We start from the raw sequence: 20,603 nt of genomic DNA, 5'->3' as shown, positions 1-20,603 counted from the left end.
ACACATGCTCCAGTTTTAAAAAAATTTCTGAATCTTGGGCAACTGTTCTCTTGTAACTACTTTACAGTTTCTAAAAGCAGTTATTGTCCAAAGCTGGAAGAACTTAAGTCTTCTCAGATGAGCATGTGAATGAATGGAGGGAGGTAAACAAAAAATAAAATTAAAAAAAGATGAGGTCTGATAGGGGAGCAGCGGATAAGAAAATCAAAAAAGGAACAGTAATTTAAAGTTTATTCCAGCTATAATGCAGGTTATTCTGACTTTAAGGTAGCATCACATGGCATACTTCTGAGTCCATTCCCGAGATATTCTGTTGTACCTGTAAAATAAATATTTTTTTTTTTTTAAGGTAAAAGAAGTATTTTCCCTACCTTTAAAATATTAACAATTTACCTGTGGGTTCACCTTAAGGCATTGTATTGCCTATGAGTAGAATAAAAGGCAACAAAGGTTAGGTATAGCAGCACTGGTAATGCAAAGCAGTGTAGGCGGCAAGTGCCAGGAAAGCCGTATTTTAGTGAATACAAGTGGCACTGAGGTTAGGGGACTAACAAAGGACCTCTTCTCTCCACCATCAATGAGCTACTTCCAAAAACTGAAATTAGTTGTACATTCAGACAAAATTTAAGTATTTTGCAATTTATCACTGATCAGAGTAGCAGCCAGAAGTATGCACACATGGTCACTGAGGAGTTATATCTGAATCCTAGACTTTGGGAAGTTAGGTGCCTTTGCATATTACCAGAGAGAAAATGCCTTTGAGACTTAGGCAGAAGAGTTAGATGAGTTGCTGTGCTAATCAGACCATGTTTTACTTTTAAACAAAAGTGCAGCAGCAGTGACTGACATTTCTAAGCCCCACTGATACCCACTGAAAAACGGGAAAATCCAAGGTATAACAACTACCACATCTTTAAAGCACACATACCTACCAGAGAGGCTACGAATCTGACAAAAACTTAAGGCGTGCACAGCAAAGGGCAGGGGGATACTAAATTTAAACTTAACACAAAAAACAAAACGAACTAAATATAGTTCAATTATTTTTCTGAACTTTAACATATAAACCTATTTTTAAAAAAGCCAAGTCAGAGTTAATGTCATTTAGGACGCCCTCTTCAAAAAGCCAGCAGTTTAAAACAAAGGCTTTATATAGCATACAAAGAGCCATAAAATATAGCTGACATTAATGCATGCTTATCAGCAATGAACATTTTGTTTAGATGCTGAGGCTAAAGTGTCTTCCCCTTATACTACCTACTACACCTCCTGATAAAATCTGGGTAAAAACCACCACATTCCACATAGTATTGACAGCTTCAAGCTACATTTTAAACACCATGGTAATTCATTCAATAAAGGACAAATATATTCTTTAATTTCTACTTCTTTATAGTGCTATATAACTGCTTTGCCATGCAAAAATAATCTCAAGCAGTAATGACTATGTATTTTCACACTAAACAGAGATTAAGCAGTTAAATATAGTCTTCAGAAAACTGCCATATCTGTTACCTTTTGTTAGTTAGTACAGTGCTTTAAAGCATGCAGCACTCAAGTGCTGGCAGTACCATAAAGTAAGCGCACCATGAAGTGCAGATCCTCTTACCCTACAACATAGCGTATTTCTCTGTCCACTCTCTTGCTAACCTATTGTACCTAATTGAACAAGTACACTTAGCATTAATTATATCATTGAAAGTTGAATAGTTAACCTGAACATACATAATATCTGATTTAGACCAAAATTTTTATATTATGTTGACAAATGTACTTAGGATGAAGAAAAAGTGCTTTATTTTCCCAAACTCAAGAATTAAGTAACTATGTTTAACACATTAGGGAGAAAACATTTCTTAGGGACTAGTCACTGTGCTATAAACCAAATCCTTTTATTTCTTTATTAGACAGGGGTTTTGCTATGTAGCCCAGGCTGGCCTCAAACTTCGAATCCTCCAGCCTATGTTTCTTGAGTGCTGGCATGTGCCATCATGCCTGGTCCTTAGTGCTTAAATCATCTTTGAATAACTAGCTTACCGAAAACAAGCATAAAATCTTCCTGGCATAGTCACAACTTATAGCAGAAATAAGTCCAACAACTCATTAAATAAAATTATTTTTATAGTTTTTTGTTGTTGTTGTTAAACCACTGCATACTTACTTATCTCTGTCTGTTTTATAGATCCGTGCAATCTCTGGCACTAGGGGGTCATCGGGGTTTGGATCACATAGCAGTGAACAAATGGATAAAAGAACTACAAGAAAACAAATGTTATCCAGCTTCAGATGTTTGAACTTAACATGTTTTAGAGACCTCAAGCCATGAGTTTTATTATCATCTCAACAACAAATTTTAAACAGATAAATAAGGATAAAAATGAGCTTTGCTGGCCCCAAAGTCACTGCCAAATTCACAAGTTTCTAAGGTATTAGTCAAATGATGGCTTTAATCAGTATTTCCAGTAAGTGCTATCAGGCTCTCTGTGTGTCTCTGTGCGACTGGGTCTCCCTGTAGCTTCAACTGGCCTCAAACTCAAGAGATCCACCTGCTCCCGCCTCCCAAGCGCTGGGATTAAAGCATGTGCTACCACGCTCAGCTCAGTATCAGAATTTGATACTGCTAACAATCACCTGTAACTCCAATTCCAAGGGACTCCCTCCTCTGGCCTCCATGGGCTTACATGCACATTGTGATCAACATACATGCAAAATACCCAACACTCAACACACACACACACACACACACACACACACACACACACACACACACACACACACACAAAATCACCATGCTAAAAAAAGGCAAGTTAAGCCAGGTGTGGTGGCAAACCTTTAAACCTAGAACTCAGGAAGCAGATCTCTGTTACATCAAAACTAGCCTGGTCCACAGTTGCAGGTCAGCTTGGGCTACAGGGAGAAACTGTCTCAAACCCCACCCCTACCTCCACCCCAAAACACAAGAAGTGTTTCTGACAATCACTGAAGAAAAACAAAGCACCATAAAAAAGACATTTAACTGTCATATCTGCAAAATATCTGTCAACAGCAGCAAATACCATTCCAAACCCGAATGAGTGGGGTGGAAGTGAACACATAAAATGGCAGAAACTGACAGAAGGGAGGAGGATGAAGTTTAAAATTGTGACTGCTAGTTTAACAAGCAGAATCTAAGTGGAGAGGTGGCTCACCAATTAAAGAGTACTTCCTGCTCTTGCAGAGGACTGAAGCTGGGTTACCAGCACCCACATGGTGGCTCACAATAGCCTGTTATTTCTGGTTCTAGGAGGATCCAACATCCTTTCCAGGCCTTGACAGGCAACTTCATTCAAATGGACAAAGCCACAGGCACACATGCAGGCACATAATTAAAAATGAACCTTTAAAAAAATTAAAAACTTAACACTGAGCCATCTCTCCAGCCCCTAAAATAAATCTTAAAAGACAAAAATCCCACCATCAACTCAACCTGCATTTGAAGAAATAAAATGTAAAATTATGAGGTATAGGGGCTGGAGAGATGGCTCAATGGTTAAGAGCCCTGGCTGTTCTTGCAGAGGACCTGGGTTTGATTCCCAGCACTCATGCGGCTAACAACCTTCTGTAACTCCAGTTCCAGGAGATCCAACACCTTTTCTGACCCCCATGGGCATTGCATGACACGGATGCACTTACATACACACAGGCAATATAAGTATTTAAAAATGGAAAACACTACCATCCCTCTGGCATCAAAGGCACTGTGACAAGTGTATGAAGGACTGTGATGTGCTGCTTTTATGCGATAGCACACACCTGCCTGCTTTACTTATTCTGTATTCATACATTCAAATATTATAAAATACTTTAGTAAAATAGTTATTCCAAATTTTGGAAATGCTACACTTCAGCATGGAGCCTGAAAAGAATTCTTAAAGTTGCTACTGTCAAATATCCATAAAAAATGCATTAAAAAAATCTAACCCTAAGCTAAGAAATACCAAGCCAATACCCAAATCTACCAATTATTAAAAGGCAAACTCTTATTAATGTTTTGTGTGCAATTTTATTTGTGGTGTAATGTCAAAAACTACTAGTTATTTAGAAAGCAGAAACTGAAGAGCTGTCTCCACTTGGGACACTCCTAAAGCTCTGACAACCTGACACATTACTATTTAATTCCAGTGTCATTATTAGACCGGAACAACTACAATGGTTAAATAACACCTGTGCACTAAAGATATGTTCAAAAAGAGACACAAAACAGAAATGTGCTAGCATAGTATTGTCGAAATTTTAAAGCTATCAAGTCTAGGTTATAGTGTACCATTCTTGCTAAAAAGGCAGTGGAAGGGGGATAGAGGGATGGTCAGACCTTGCACACATGCATATTTAATTAAAAATGGATCTTAGGATAAAAAAACGGCACCGAGTACGAGGCACATAAATGCTTTATATTGAAAGAAGTTATTGAAAATTAATTTTATGGACTGGGACAACAATGGCTCAGGGTAAGAGCTGTGCAAGCATGACTGGGGTTCAAATCCCCAGCGCCCATATAGAAAATTTTGTGTGCCTATAACCCAGCATTGGTGGCAGATACAGGCAATTTCTGAGAACTGTTCATAAATACAACTGGGCTTGTCTTTTTCGTCTTTTTGAGACAGGGTCTCCCTGTAGCCCCAGCTGGCTTTGTTTTCACAGAGTTCTACCTGCTCCTGCCTCCCCAAGGCTGGGGGTTAAAGGTGTGTGCCACCACACCCAGCTTCAAAGCTTCAGTTTTAATGGAATAGGTGGAGAACAATAGAGCAAGTCACTGAAGGGTCCTCCCCTGGTCTTTGCATGCAGGATATACACTCACACCAACCCCCACATTATGTAATGAGTATTCATTGGGCAATAACGTCCTCCCCAAGCCAGCTTAACTTCTGACAAAATCCCTTTAAAGAATTTTTACTGCTAAGAGTAAAATTAAACAAAAAAGAGAAACATTAAAAAAAAAAAAAAAAAAATAAAAAAAAAAAAAAAAAAAGTCTTATGGTATCCCAGTCTGGCTTTAAACTTAATCTCCACACAGCCAAGGACGACCTTCAAAGTGCTATGACTATAGAATGTGCCACAACACTGTTTATGTAGCACTGAGGAAAGACAAGCCAGGGCTGTACGCATATGAAGGCAAGCACTGACAACTGAGCCACAGCCCCAGACCTATAAGCAACTTAAATTTTTATTTTTATTTTATGTGTGAGTGTTTTGCTTGCATGCAAGTGAACCATATGTGTGCCTGGTGCCTGTGGAGGCCAGAAGAGGGCATCAGATCCCCTGGAACTGGAATTGAGGACAGGTGTTAGCTGCTTTGTGGGCACAGGGAACCAAACCCAGGTCCTCTGGAAGAATAGCCAGTGCTCTTAACTCTTCAGCCCCATAAGCAACTTCTTATTTCAAGTAGATTCAAGGAAGAAGTCCCTTTAAGTATTAGAAAGTCATAATAGCTGAAAACGATTTCAAAGTATTTTACCTTTAGAAATAGTTAAAGCAGGAGACCACTGTGATCTTAGAATATCAAGACAAATGCTGCCATTACTGTTAATATTTGGGTGATAAATTTTTGTTGTAAATGCAACCTAAAAAAAAAAAAAAACAAAAATAACCATTAGTTTTCCCAAATACAAGAAGTACCTTACACTTCAGCAGGACACTTTAAAAGCAAGGCTTAAAATCATTCAGAGTGAAAGGTCATTAAGAAAAAAAAAAAGGAAGTATATACCCATCAACACAAATTTTAATACAAACCAATCACCTTAGTGCATCAACAACTTAAAGCAACATACTCAGAATTTACCTGATTGCAACACATTTTGCAATACAAAATTTGAGCCTTTCAACTTGAAAAACAGGGCAAAATATTACCCCATTTACAAAGTTTAAAACTGTGTCTAACTCCTAAAGTAGCAACTACCTTCTATATATTAAGTTGTTTTTATTCAGCATATAAAACTGTGATGGTTTGAATGAGACTGTCCCCCATAATTTCCAAGCAGCTGGACATTTTGTTCCCAGCTGTTGGTGCCGTTTTGGGAGGTTTTAGAAGGGATGGCCATAATGAAGGAAGCTGGTCACTGGAGGCGGGCTTTCGGAGTTCTTTAGCCTTACCAGATTTCCAGTTGCACTCTGCTTTCTGTGCCTGCTTAAAGATGTAATTGCTTGTGTGGTTTTTTTTTTTTTTTTTTTGCCCAGGCTACCTCTTCTGCCATGCCTCCCGGACATGATGAATTCTAACCCCCTGGAACTATAAGCTAAATAAATTCTTCTTTAACTTTCTTAGGCCAGTGTTTTCATCAGAGCAACAGAGAAGCAATTAATACTTTTCTTAAATCACACCAAACCCCAAAAATCTAAGAATGATGTATTCTGAAACAATCCATAAACTACTAACAGTTTTGAAGTAAAATACTTGCCTTAGGTGGTTTGAAGGGGTAGTCTGTAGGAAAATGAATTGTCAAAAAGAATACACCACCTTGATATGGGCTGTCATTCTGTGAAAAGAAAATTATGCCTAATATTTGAAAATTGCTTTTAAAAAAAAACCCAAACATTTCTAATAAAGAACCAAAATTACCTACTATTTACACTGTAATGAAGAAACCAAATTACTTCGAAAATTCAGTTCACTAATGGAAAAAACCCACTAAATTTATTAAAGTAATGAATGCTCTTTAGATGGATTCAATTTTACACATTAAAAGTTTTGATGGAAAATAAAACAAAAACAAAACCAAAAAACCCCCAAAACACAAGAGTCCTAAATCTAAATCCTCAAAAGTGAAAAAGATTGGTGAGACGGCTAAGGCACCTGCAGCAATGGCCAGGAAACCTGAGCTTGCTCTTTTGAAATACACGTAAAGGAGGAGGTGAGAATTGACTTCACAAAGTTGTTCCCTGACACACCTCCACATTATCTGCTATGCCACATGCATGTTCACATACACACACAACATTTATAAAAAAGAAAAAAGCCAACAGGCACCATTACGTATCAGTCAACCTATTAATCCAAAAGCAAAATATTACATGTGGAAGTGTTCTGATAAAAACCACATTATGTTGAGGCTGGAGAGATGGCTCAGCGGTTAAGAACACTGTTCTTGCAGAAGAACCCGGGTTCGAATCCCAGCACCCACATGGCAGCTAATAGCTGTCTGTAACTCCAGTTCCAGGGGATCCAACAGCCTCTTCTGTCCTCTGCAGGCATTACATAACACGGGTGCACTTACCTACATGCAAGCAATACACACATACACAAAAAATATTTTTTAAAAACCCCAAAACCCCTACATGTTGGAAATGGCTTTCCAACTCAAGTCATTCCTCTCAACAGCATTAACAAAAATGTTAAGCTATTTCAATATAAAAATACCTCCAAGAGGCAGAACATTTAGTGTAAATGGATTTCTCAAAAACCCTTGTACAAAACCAAGAAAATGTTCTGAATTTAACATAATGAATTGAGAACTACAAGGCCAACAGGCGGAAAACACTATCTTTTTCTTCTTTTGCATGTCTGTTCATTACAATGTGAGCATAAATTCCCTAAGTAGTTAACTATGTTAATATAAACTGACATTTGACAAGTGCTGAGTTTTTCAATTTAACACCAGGAAATTCATTTAATTACCCCACTGTATATCAGGTATGTGAAAGGGACCTAGAGAACTTCTTTAAAAAAAAAAAAAAAGTCTTGATGAACTCAACTCTGATACTCATAAAATAAATGCAGTATTTCAGATATGAGACACGAATTAAGATTATCACAGAAGGCTGAAAGAAATATACAAGTAGTAACTGGAGAACTATTTGATCCCTACATTTTGATTTGGTTTCATTGTGCTAGAGATTCAACACAAGGCCTTGTGCATGTTAAGCAGGCACAGGCACTTGACCTCCAAGCACAGAATTTTGTTTTACTCCTAAGACTGCAAAGCAGCACACTGTATAAGAAAAATAAAAAGGGTGTATCTTAAGTTTTCATTTCTAAGTTTCCTGTAATTACACGTTGTTTGACTGCTTCTGAATAAAAACCATCCACAGGGCCGGTGAGATGGTTCATCAGGTAAACGGGCTTTACTGCCAAGCCTGATGCTGAAGGAATGGTGGAAGGAGACAGCCAACTTCCACTCGCTGCTCCGGTTCCACATGAGCACTGTGGCATGCCCACACATAGACATAAATAAGTGTAATTAAAAAAAAAAAAACAACACTCCACTGCTGAAATATAAGGATGTTCAAACATTTTTTTAATAAAACAAAAAAGAAAAGAAAGAACTTAAGGGGCAAAGGAAATACTAACATTACACTAAAACTACCAAATAAAACTAAAGGAGTCAGGAGATACAAACTTGTATTTTAAAAATTGAGACAAACCACAGAAAACTCAAACCAAAGGAACAAATGTAATGACCAGTGCTACAAACTGACTTCAACCTTAGAAATTCAGAATTTGTATGTGAGCTCTTTAGAATCTTTCAACCCCAGTTGTTCCCTCAGAATTTGTTCTCTATAATATCCATAAAATTCTACTATGCCTACAGATGGATCCACTTTCTCCTAATCCATGAGCCCACAAACACTTTAGACTCAACTCCCCCACCCCCCACCCCAGCGTTTCTTCACTCCCGGGCAGAAATTCAAATGCCTACTAAATTATACTTGTGTATTTCATGATATCCCGTTCTTCCTCAACCACGTCTTAAACCAGGATCTCATTGCTGATTGTTATACTCTTACCTGACTCAATTTGAAAGAACTAGATATTGTGGCTCATGCTTGTCACCCCAGCACTTGGAAGGCTGGGTTCCAGGGCCAGTCTTGGTTAGAGTGGATGAGACCTTCTCTCCACACACCAAAAAAAGAACTTTATAATTTCTTGAATTTGCTGCATCTTTATCGCCACTGTTGTCGTTCAAGATTTAACTATCTTCTGCCTATATTAATTATGGCAATGTCTTATAATGAAATGGATACATTTTCCTTTTATCCTAGCTTTACTTTCCAATTTATTCCTCTATACTAAAGCAGAAGTGATCTTTTTAAGAGACATCAGTGTACTCTTTGCTTTAAATTTACTAGTCTTTATTCTCTATAGAACATGAGCGTTATGTTAACTCGATTTTCACATTTCTAGCTTCTGTTTCTTCTATTTCAAACATCAATTTGCTGGCTGTCCCTCTTGGTGCTTGTTAGTAGTGAACCCACCATGCTGATATTTAATTAATATTTTCCTCTTCCATGGGACTACAACTTCTAAAAATGTTGAGGAGGGAAACTTTTTAGAGATTAACCTTTATAAGATTATACAATACATTTAAAATGGAAAGAAATAACCCTTATGGACTGATTATTTTTTTCTGTAATTGATTCTGCTCAGTCATTCACACATACAGCTCTCTTCTATACTTAATGCCACAGAGTAAGGTGGAAGTTACTGTCATTTCCAAATCATTTCAACATTGTTTTCTAATTAAGCGTGGTAAATATCAAAAGCAATAGGTAAGGAACTTATTTCTTCTGATTATATGAACTGTTACTGCAAACTATGTTGCATATATTAAATCTCTCCTCATTTAGTTAACTAGAAATCCTATCTATTCTTAGCTCCAAAGTATTTTTATCCTCAGAAAAATATAAGCCAATACATATATCAAACTCAAAACATTTCTGTGGGAAGCTCCAATAATTAAGAACATTTCCTGACTATATCTCAATAAAATTCAATAGTTGCTCTTTACTGAAACTAAAGATGTATTTTTCACAAGATCAGGAATCTTTACTTCTGGTGACACAATCATCATGTTAGGTGACCTAAGAAATACTCAACAGCAAAGCTTTTTTTTTTTTTTTTTTTTAAGTATCCAATTGTCCTGATCAATACGTAACTTAGGGGATGTGATGGTGTCACTGCCCCCGGTGAAGTTTAACTGCAGTTTCACAAAAATACTTTCATAAACCAAATATGAACATAACAGACATACTGTTAACTATTTAAAGTAGGTGCTTAAATTTGTTTATAGAGACAAAAATCAAAACTGGTACTTTCATGTACATTTTTAGAGCCTGTGACTTACCTAATATTAGTTATCTCAACAATGAGAATTAACTTTTTTTAGATTAACTGTTCTCAAATTAACTCTTCAAATGTGGTACGTCAATTTTTTACTTTTATTAATCAGGAAATAAATAGCTCTGAAATCAATTATTTCTGTTCTAAAAGCATAACTGCTGGTCACCTATATTAAAAGTTTGCTAAAAATGTTAATAATTTACCAGAAACAAGTATGCAATAAAGGAAAACTAATTTCTTCCCTGGTGTGATCTCTCACTTGGGAGGAGGCTGGAAGATCAGGAGTTCAAGGCTAGTTTGGACTATATGACAACCTGCCTACAATAAAAATATCTTTCTAAAAATAAAAGCAAACTATGCTGAGTATGGTAGCTCATACCTATAACCCCAGCACTGGGGAAGCTGAGGAGAGTCTGAGGCCAGTTAGGACTATACAGACAGCATGAGACCCTATCTCAAAAAACCAAAACAAAAAATAAAAGGAAATTTGTCAGGACAAGCAGCTTCCTATTATCTAGAAAACTACTAAGAGATTTCATTTATCATTCACTATGATTTACAGTATGATTACCTTTTGGAAAGCTAGTGTATTCAAAATAGCAAAGTCAATCCGGGTGCGGTGGTGAATGCCTTTAATCCCAGCACTCGGGAGGCAGAGGCAAGCAGATCTCCAGAGTTCCAGGCCAGCTGGGGCTGCACGGAAACTGTCTCAGAAAGACACCCCCTGCCCCAACCCAAAAAGTAGCAAAGCCTCAAAGGATGAGGAAAAAACCCACTAGTTTTATAGTTTACAATGCACAACACACAAATCAGAAGTCTTGATTATCAAATACTGAGTGCTTTCTTAGTACTGAACAGTAACTATCCTAAAGTGCCCTCTATATCAAAGATGAATTATACTTAGGGCAGACTCAGTAAGGCACTTTATTGAATTCTCTATTATGAAATGGTAACCTACAATGAGAAATACCAAGGCTTGCAAAAGCAGTGGCTTACTAGATTTTGTAAGCAAATCTATATAAACCAATGCCTGTGTGTTAAGAATGTACAACTGTGGGGGCTGGAGAGATGGCTCAATGGTTAAGAGCACTGAATGCTCTTGCTGAGGACCTGGGTTCAGTTCCCAGCACCCCACGTGGTAGTTAACAACCATCTCTAACTCCAGTTCCAGGGGGATCTGATGCCCTCTTCTGACCTTGAGGGCACTGCATATGGGTCCACTTTCTTATACGCTGGCAACACACATGCACACGCACACACACACGAATGTACAATTGTAATTAAGAAGCTCTTTTAAATCAAAATAAAACACCAGAATGTTCTTGAGATAACAAAATGCACAAACCCTGGCTTTTTTTCCCAAAGGTACGAAAAATCAGTATTATTTCAACCAAACTTAATGTTTTATTCTCCCTTTAATTTTGACATTTCAACATCTAAACCATTATCATCCCAGTCACAATTTACTACAAGTTTCTCCTACTCTGCACTGCTTATTTCTCACTTTATTATACCTTAACACTTGCTTGGAACTGTTTTCCCAGACTTTATCTTCCTGACTACAAACAGGGACACGTATGCTTATATCCTTACTGCTCAAAACATTTCAGGTCCTCACATCCATTGACACAGAAAAACGATTAAGGTTATTAAAAATCAGGCTAGCCAAAGCGGTTCACACATTAATTCTAGGCCGAGTTAGGAAGACTGTCACAAATTTGGGGACAGTCTGGATTATATGGTAAAACTGTCTTAGAAAAAAAAAAAAAAAAAGGCAAAGCAAAGCAAAAATACCAAACCACTTTAAAAACTCCGAACCTAAGCTAGATGTGGTGGCTCAACTCAAGCTTGTAAGTCCAGCTGAGGCAGAAATTCAAAGCCAGCCTGTCTCAAAAAAGGCCAAACTAGAACTGGCGAGACAGCTCATTAGGGGAAAGGCACTTGCCACCAACCTTGACACTCAGGTTCAATCTTCAGCACCCACAGGGAAGTAAGGGGACAACCAGACTCACCCAAGTTACAACAGACTTTACAATAAATACATGCAATACTAATAAAACCTTTTAAATAAGTACCTGTTGATCCAACTCATCCACTATAGTAATTCTTTAAAAGGCATTTTCTCCTTTAGAATTATAAACTTGCCACCAACCTTGACACTCAGGTTCAATCTTCAGCACCCACAGGGAAGTAAGGGGACAACCAGACTCACCCAAGTTACAACAGACTTTACAATAAATACATGCAATACTAATAAAACCTTTTAAATAAGTACCTGTTGATCCAACTCATCCACTATAGTAATTCTTTAAAAGGCATTTTCTCCTTTAGAATTATAAATATCCAGTGAACTATTTTCTTACCTAATACATTGTTTGCTATTACTACCAAAAAAAACCAAAGATTTTTCAGTAAGGTACATTAACTTAAAATAAGGACCCCAAAAATGCCTTCTAAGTTAAAAAATTCAAGTTTTGTATAAACCAGAAGTTCTAGTTTAAAAAAAAAAAAATGTAATTAAGCTAGCTGCTTGGCAGTTACCTGAATAGGGGTAAGAGATGTTTTGAGTAACAAACCATGGCAGAATTGTAGCAAATAAAATCTGCCTCTTTAAAGAAGCTCAATGCTGCTTCCTACTCCCATAAAGGAAAAACAGACGAGGCAAACAAGGTACTTGGTGAGCTCAGACATTCCAGAACACATTCAGAATTTTGTATTCTTTTAAAAACAGTATTAACTATGACCTATCAGAAATACAATATTCTATATAAGGTCAAAAGATTGAAATTGTAATCGAATGAATGTTAAATTGAAAGCAAAACTTAAAAATTCTTAATACTTACAGGTCCCATAATTGTGGCTTGCCAATGAAACACTAGAAAAGGGGGGAATTAAAAAAAAAACAAAAACACCTCATTATCTCAAAACATACAACCTTTTCTGAAGATAGCCATAAAAATCAACTTAAAAGTTACTTACTATCATCTCCAACTGGACCTGCAGAACATTGTGCTGGAGGGTCACGGGCCAAATCACTAAGCTCCTAAACCAAGACAGAAAATGATAGGTGATGTAGTCTTAAGGGAAGACAACTTTTATTTTTGAAGTGATATGCAACCACAATTAAACAATTCATGCCATGGGGTACAAAACAAAAAACAAAAAACAAACAAACAAAAAAACCCCCAGAATCAACCCTAACCACAGGTCCTGGAATATGTAAGGCATTGTAGTATTTTTTTCACAGACACATGCTGAAACAATCATCTTGGCTAAGCTTCATACAAGTACCTAAATCCTTTGTTTTCCCAAACCATACCTCTATCTAAAAACCTACTGACTCCATCGTTTGTGGGAAATCTCTCATAGGGCTACTTAGTACCCTTTTCAATCTTCTGGTTAATAGGTAACTCAGCATTCGTTTTTAACTATTCAAAAAATTCAAAATTTGGAAGACTTTTCTAGGCAGAATTTTGCTTTTAACAAAACATACAATTTTTACAATTCAAAGTTTCTCTCTATGGCCTAAGTCAGTATAGACACTCCTGCCCCAAGAAAATAAAAGGTTAGCTTTAAGTTCGCTATCCTTTTTCTTATATAAATAGCCATAAGGGATAAGTCTGGGAAAAACAAAACACAGACCCAAAGAGATGTTATCACAAAAGACTAAGTACTAGACAGTAACAGAGATCTAACCAGTGGCCCACATACATGCTAAGTGCTCTAACCTCTAGTTACATTTCCAACCCGAAAGAATTTTTTATTTGTTTTGGGACAGTGTTACCCGGGTTGTTCTTACCCTTTCCTTTTGAGTAGCTAGTAATACTGATTATCTAACTTGTCCTGCTGAATGTACTAAAAAGACACACAAAAAGGATAATCTTAGCCAGTATCAACAACCTACCACAACACCAATTCATTTAATCTGTATTTACTTAATTCACTAAAACAATTTAGAAGTCAGAATATTCTGAATAACTCTTTCCCAGAAGACTACAGGAGGACAGAAGAGAAACTTTCAATTTAAATTCCAGAATAACAATTATTTTAGTCAATGTTAATTTCAGAGCATCAGTTAACAGAGTAAATAAAAAGCTGGATGATGGATGAGCAGATTGTCTCCAGAATATATATGCATATGCCATTCTACTATAGTGTCATAGAAATCCAGACTTTTCAGCTCATAGCAGTAGCTAACTAGTCCTATTTTTCATATTATATATGTAGAATTACTAAAACATATCCAGGCATATATTACTGAATCCCCATGTTATCTGATATATAAAAACCAAAAAAATTTCTAGACCTCAAGTATGGACATTTTGTCACGTACTAGAATAAACGCTTGAAGTGTAATAAAATCACATAATAGCTTTAAAGTAAACAACTCAAACATTCACATCATAGACTATTAAAAGAAAATCTAAATTTCAGTGAATTCAAAGATATTTGTAAAATGACCACTGTTACCTTGCTTTCACCTATCATACCAGCATGGCAGCACGTTTAGCCACTCTGCCCTTAGCTTTTGCTTAAGATATTAAATGCATTAAAATATGCCAGAATGCAGGCTGGAGTGATGGCTTGGTGGTTAAGAGCACTGGCTGCTCTTGCAGAGGACTGGGTCCAGTTCCCAGCACCCATATAGCAGCAAACTGCCCATAACTCCAGTTCCAAGGGGATCCAATACCCTCTTCTGGTCTATGCAAACACTGCACACATACTTAAATACAGAGGTAAAACATGCATTAAAAAAAAAAAAAATGCCAGAATGAGAACAGTAGACCTTACTGTAAATTCTGCCTTGGTTTCAGCTACTAAAGAGCTTACACACTTAATAGAATTCTCCTTAAAATATGAACTCTGAAAGATTAGCAAGCCTCAAACAACTCCTTTTTACTGCACATATAATAAGTTCAGCTATTAAGGCCCATCATCACCCAACTCCTCCAACCTATGTGAAATGTACTGTTTCTGCTGGCTACTTGGTATGTACCAACCAAGTACAATGGTACAATGTGATGGCTTCCATCATGGCTATATATGCCACTAATCCCCCAACTATGGAAGAAGAGGCAGGTAAATCTCTGAGTTGGAGGCCAGCCTGGTCCACATTATGAGATTAAGTCTTTAAAATAAATAAATAAATAAATAAATAAATAAATAAATTAAAAAAAAAGCAGAGTAATGGGTAAACATGGGAGATTGAGGAAGAAGACCCATGGTGTAACAATTTTTTTCTTGAGACAGGATATACCACACTGTAACTCAGCCTTCTAAATGTTGGGATTAAAGGTATATGCCATCATACTTGGCTTCATTTTTCTTTAAAAACACTGTTGCATATTCCTTTATTTTTATTTAATGTGTATGGTTATATTGCTTTCATGTAGGTAGGTAGGTGCACCCATGTCATGCAATACCCACGGAGGTCAGAAGAGGGGAGTCAGATCCCCTGATACTGGAGTTACAGACAGCTGCTGCCATGTAGGTGCTGGGAATCATTCCTGGGTCCTCTGCAAGAGCAGTCAGTGCTCTTAACCACCATCTCTCCAGGCCCCCTGCATATGCCTTTTTAAGTGTTAAGACTTTTGTGATTATACAAAAATCAAAGTGACTGGCCAGTTGAACATAATGCCAACTTGTGTTAGATGAGATGAAAGCACACTTTTCTTTCTGGAGGCTGAACCACTGCCTCAAATACCCGGTCAGCACTTCTCAGCCACTAGCATTATATCCCCAGCCCAAACACAAAGCTTTTCTAAGACCATTCTATAGAATATAAAACATGACTTTATATACCCTAAATCAAAATTTAAAGACAAAATCTTATTACAAATTTAGATGAACATGTTACAGTAAAGATAGTATTTTAAAAGATTTATTTGTCATGTGTGTGTACATACTTGAATTAATGTGCACCAGGTATTGAATGTGCAGGTATTCAAAGAGGTCAGAGGAAGATTTCCTAAAGCTGGAGTTATAAGTGGCTTTGAGTTGACTGACATGAGAGTATTGGGAACCTGCTCTGGCCCCCAGCAATTTTTTTTGAGGGTCTCCTTGTAGCCCCCAGCTGGCCTGAACTCACCATGTAGACCAGGTTGGCCTATGTGTTTCTCAAGCATTGGAATTAAAATCATGCACCATACACCCAGCCCAAATACTCTTAAAAAAAACATTTTTCAGAAGCACAAACACCCTTGAATCAATCAGCTGTGGTATACTAGAATAAAATCTTAATAGCTGGGGTTGGAGAGATGGCTTAGGAGTTAAAAGCAATGGCTGTCCCTGCAGAAAGAGCTGCTCTTGCAGAGGACCCAAGTTTGGTTCCCAGGATTCCGTACCCCCATATACACACCCTTAAAAAAATAATTTAAAAAATGCAATAGTTGTCAAACATGTAACGATTTAAGGCCAGGCACACCTTTAATCCCAGCACTTGTGAGGCAGAGGCAGGAAGGATCTCTGAGTAAAAGGCCAGACTGGTCTACACACTGATTTTCTGGCCAGCTGGGACTACAGGGAGATACTGGCTCAAACAAAACAAAACAAACTTTTAAAATTTAGAAAGTATTTACTGAGAGAAAATGATCATGAAGCATGCCTTCTCCTTCTAATGCTGAATACAACAACAAAACTACTAAAAACCTAGTAGCCTATATTCTTTTTGCAACTGTTATTTTAGTGTCTAAAAAACTGTAAAAGGACATAAAAGTCTCATTCTAACACTGATTTGAGACCACTAAAATTTCCAAAATCTGTTTGAAATTTCAACTTATTCAAAAACAGTTCAGCTTTTAGCAAAATGAGATAATCAAAAACAACTTAAATTGGAAGTTGTTGGGCTGGAGAGATGGCTCAGCAGGTAAGAGCACTCACTGACTGCTTTTGCAAAGGACCCAGGTTCAATTCCCAGCACTCACATGGTGGCTATGAACAGTCTTTAACTCCAGTTCCAGGGGAATTTGAAGCCTTCTTCTGACCTCCGCGGCATTGCATGACACGGGTGCACTCACACGCAGGCAATACGCTCAAACACATAAAATAAAAATACTAAAAAAAAAATTGGAAGATGTTAGCTGGGTGTGGTGGTGCATGCCTTTGATTCTAGCTAGCACTTGTAAGCAACAGCCAGGGACACAGTGAGATGCTATGTCAAAGAAAAAAACCAAAAAAACAAAAAAAACAAACAGATCTGGATGTGAGTGGGAAATATTGTATGAAATTTTAATTATAAAAATAAAAAATAAAGTAAAAAAATTCCAAAAATTGAAAGTTTTTTTTGTTAATAAAAAAAAATTACTGGCTGCTCTTTTCACAACAGCTAAGAGATGGAAGCAACCCTAAATGCCCCTCAACTGATGAATGGTTAGTGTAAATGTGGTCCATTTACACAATGGAGTGCTACTCAGCAGTAAAGATGAAATTTGCAGGTAAATGGATGGAACTAGAAACTATTCTACTAAGTATCAGACTCAGAAAAACAAAAGCTGTTACATTCTCCCTCATGTGTGGATTCTAGCACTGAATCCTCTCATAAACAAGTATCCCAGTCACCACTCATCAAAGTAGCTACTTTTTCAACAGAGGTAATTACAGAGTTGTACCACTGGTCACACAGATTCTCTGTGAATTGCCCAAGCCTAAGTGGCACATCTAGGATGTGGCACAACAACTAAGACTCACGGAACAAGCAAGGGATGAAGAGAACACTAACACATCTTCCCAGTCTCATCAATGAAGCTCCCTCATGCAACAGAGGGCCAGGAACACAAAAGGCTACAAATGGCCAAAACGCAGTCTATCAGTCTGTAGAGTGTGGGTCCTTGGACAGGGTTCCTATACTGAGGTTGGTCCACCCAAGGCTCAGGGACCATTGTGGAAGAGGGGGCAGTAAGTTTTTAAGAGTCAAGGAGGAGCTGCATGACCATACAATATAGTCCTGCAGGCACCCGGGACCTTCCTCATACAAACCTACAGCAATGGTGTCGGCGTGCACAAGACCCATGCAATCTTAGGTAGACAAAATCCCAGAACAGTGGAAATAAACAGCAAACCCCAATCTTAGTCAAAGAAATTATTGGCAGCTGATTACTCCTGGGTGAGAAAGAGCAAATCTTTTTGAAGAGACTCTGGATGAGTTAAACCCCTGAGGACATCTCAGGGCACTAAATTTACATAACAGGCCTTAATACAAATGACAGAATGTATGAACTCCAGTGGGGAGACTATGGGAGGGTGCCAAAGGGGAAGGGGGTATAAAGATGATTTATGTATGAAATACACAAAAATATACAATAAAAAATAAAATCATTACTACTATGACGTATGCGCCGTTTTGGTGGTAGGACATTATGGAGTCAGTTCTGAGTTTTGGGAATTGAACTCAGGTCATTGGGTTTGCTTATCAAGTGCTGTACCCAATGAACCAAGTTGGCCCAAATTTTCTTATTTTACAACACAACAGTACAGAAGTCTGTGATTATATTCTAAATATTTCAATTTAAGGGGAAATTAATTTGATGGGGTTTTTAATTTTTATTTTGTCTTTTTGAGGCAGGGCCTTCCTGTAGCTCCAGCTGGCCTGGAACTCACTATGTAGACCAGGCTGGCCTCGATCTCACAGAGATCTCTGCCTGTCCCTACCTCCCTCATATGCCACCAAACCCCCACCCCAATGAACTTATTTTAGAAACATTTGTAGCTGTATCAGCACAGTATACAAGATGGCATACAACATTCAAACATTCAAATTTGGTCAAACACTGAAAAGATGACTAATTGCCCAAAGTGTTTTTTTTTTTTTTTAATAATTTTTGCTAGAGGAAAGCAATCTGAATGCAAATATCTAGGCTTAACTACTTGGCATTCTTCTTTAGGAGACAGATCTTGGTAGGTATTCCAGGCTGGCCTTGAAATCAGTGATAAGATTCCTGAGTGCTAGATTACCACACCCCCAACTTGTCAATTCTACACTAAGAATTGAGAATATTTTCCACTTAATAGAATTTTCTCTAGGCGTTTAAAGTATTTAGCTCAAATAGTTATTTCCTTAAAGAAAAATAAAGGTTCTAGGGAATGTAGCTTAGTAGTCATTGCCAAAATTTTTTTATAAACAACTTATCCATGAAGACCATGAATTTAAATCACATTAACCCTTAAGGAAGTACTATTTATACACTAACAAGTATCAGCATAACAGGTAGTAACTGTTTAACTGATGTGATATTTTGTCTTGAAAAATGTTTATTGTTATGTTGTCCAAGTTGATCCCATGGGTTTGAGTGATCATTCTAACTTCAGGACACCAACTACAAAGGTTTTAAATATAGCTATTTAATAATTTCAACAAAACTTCTCCAAATTGTTTGATAAATGTGTCTTAGGAAATTATATCAAACAATGGCTGGGCACAGTAGCAAACAGTTGTAATCCATATTGTGAAAGACTGATGCACAAGGATCATAGGGAGTTGATGGTAGCATGGGCTATCAAGACCCTGATAGCAAGTGAATGAAAAATTTGATAATGGAAGGTCTGTGGACTGACTCAGTGTGGAAAGAAAATTAGATAATGCTAAAGCATGAAAACAGCATTAAGTAAAATGGTTAACTTGTGGGCGAAACACACAGGCAGAAATACTATTTAGCCTCTGAGGTACAAAGTCAATTAGAATGTGCAAAGTCTAGGTTGGGGAGGATAGGCTAGGAACAAATTATTTTAACATAAATGAACCCTGAAATAATTTTACATTAAGAAGGGATCATGCAAGCTGGAAAAATGGCTCAGTAAGAGCACTGACTGCTCTTCTAGGACTTGGGTTGGATTCCCAGCACCCACATAGCAGCTAACCACCATCCTTAACTTCACTTCCAGTAATCCAACACCTTCCTGTCCTCCGAGGGCACTGCACGACTTGGGTGCACTCATACACATAAAATATTACAAAAAGAAAAAAAAAAGGGGATCAGGTGGCCAGGCATGGTGGTGGCATGTGTCTTTAATCCCAACATTTGGGAGGCAGAGGCAGATAGATTGCTTGAATTCCAGGCCAGCCAGTGCTACATAATGAGACTCTTGTCTCAAAAAAAACCCCCCAAAAAGTCACCTTGAAAGTGACTAAGAGAACTTTCAGAAAAAGTGGTAAGCAACCAATTCTTAATACTATCAATTAAAGTAAAACCTGGCCACATTAAATACTATAGAAGAGGAGCAAATATTTGCCTCTAAAACTGAAAACAACTTCAAATTGTTAAGGATTCACCAATCTGGATAGATTACACTTAAAAAGTCAATTCAAAGACAGTAACAAGCCCCAACAGCCTTACAAGTTTGCTTCTGAAACACATGCTAGGTGCTTATAAAGTTACCAAACAGCAAAAGATCCCAAAGATCTACAATCTTAAAATGATGGAAGACTAGACCAGCCTTCTATATGCTTGCCATATAAACTCCTACAAGCAGTGAATTATCTTTTAAAAAAAAAAAAAAAAGGAAGAATTTGGAGCTG

General features: G+C 37.4%; 1 long non-coding RNA gene across 1 annotated transcript in view; it reads right to left on the bottom strand.

Annotated features, from left to right (window-relative positions):
• Ube2d3 overlaps positions 1–20,603 on the bottom strand; it is a gene marked incomplete in the record, with an annotated part of 36,175 nt that overhangs the window by 2,588 nt on the left and 12,984 nt on the right. Inside the window, 6 exon segments of the long non-coding RNA XR_001872272.2 lie at positions 1–319; positions 2,162–2,255; positions 5,495–5,600; positions 6,435–6,512; positions 12,937–12,968; positions 13,073–13,136. This is a non-coding gene — a long non-coding RNA (ubiquitin conjugating enzyme E2 D3).

This window comes from Nannospalax galili, unplaced genomic scaffold, assembly GCF_000622305.1.
Source record: "Nannospalax galili isolate Female #2095 unplaced genomic scaffold, S.galili_v1.0 scaffold189, whole genome shotgun sequence".
NCBI classification, from domain to species: Eukaryota; Metazoa; Chordata; class Mammalia; order Rodentia; family Spalacidae; genus Nannospalax; species Nannospalax galili.
This window is presented reverse-complemented; position numbering and strand designations above follow the sequence as displayed.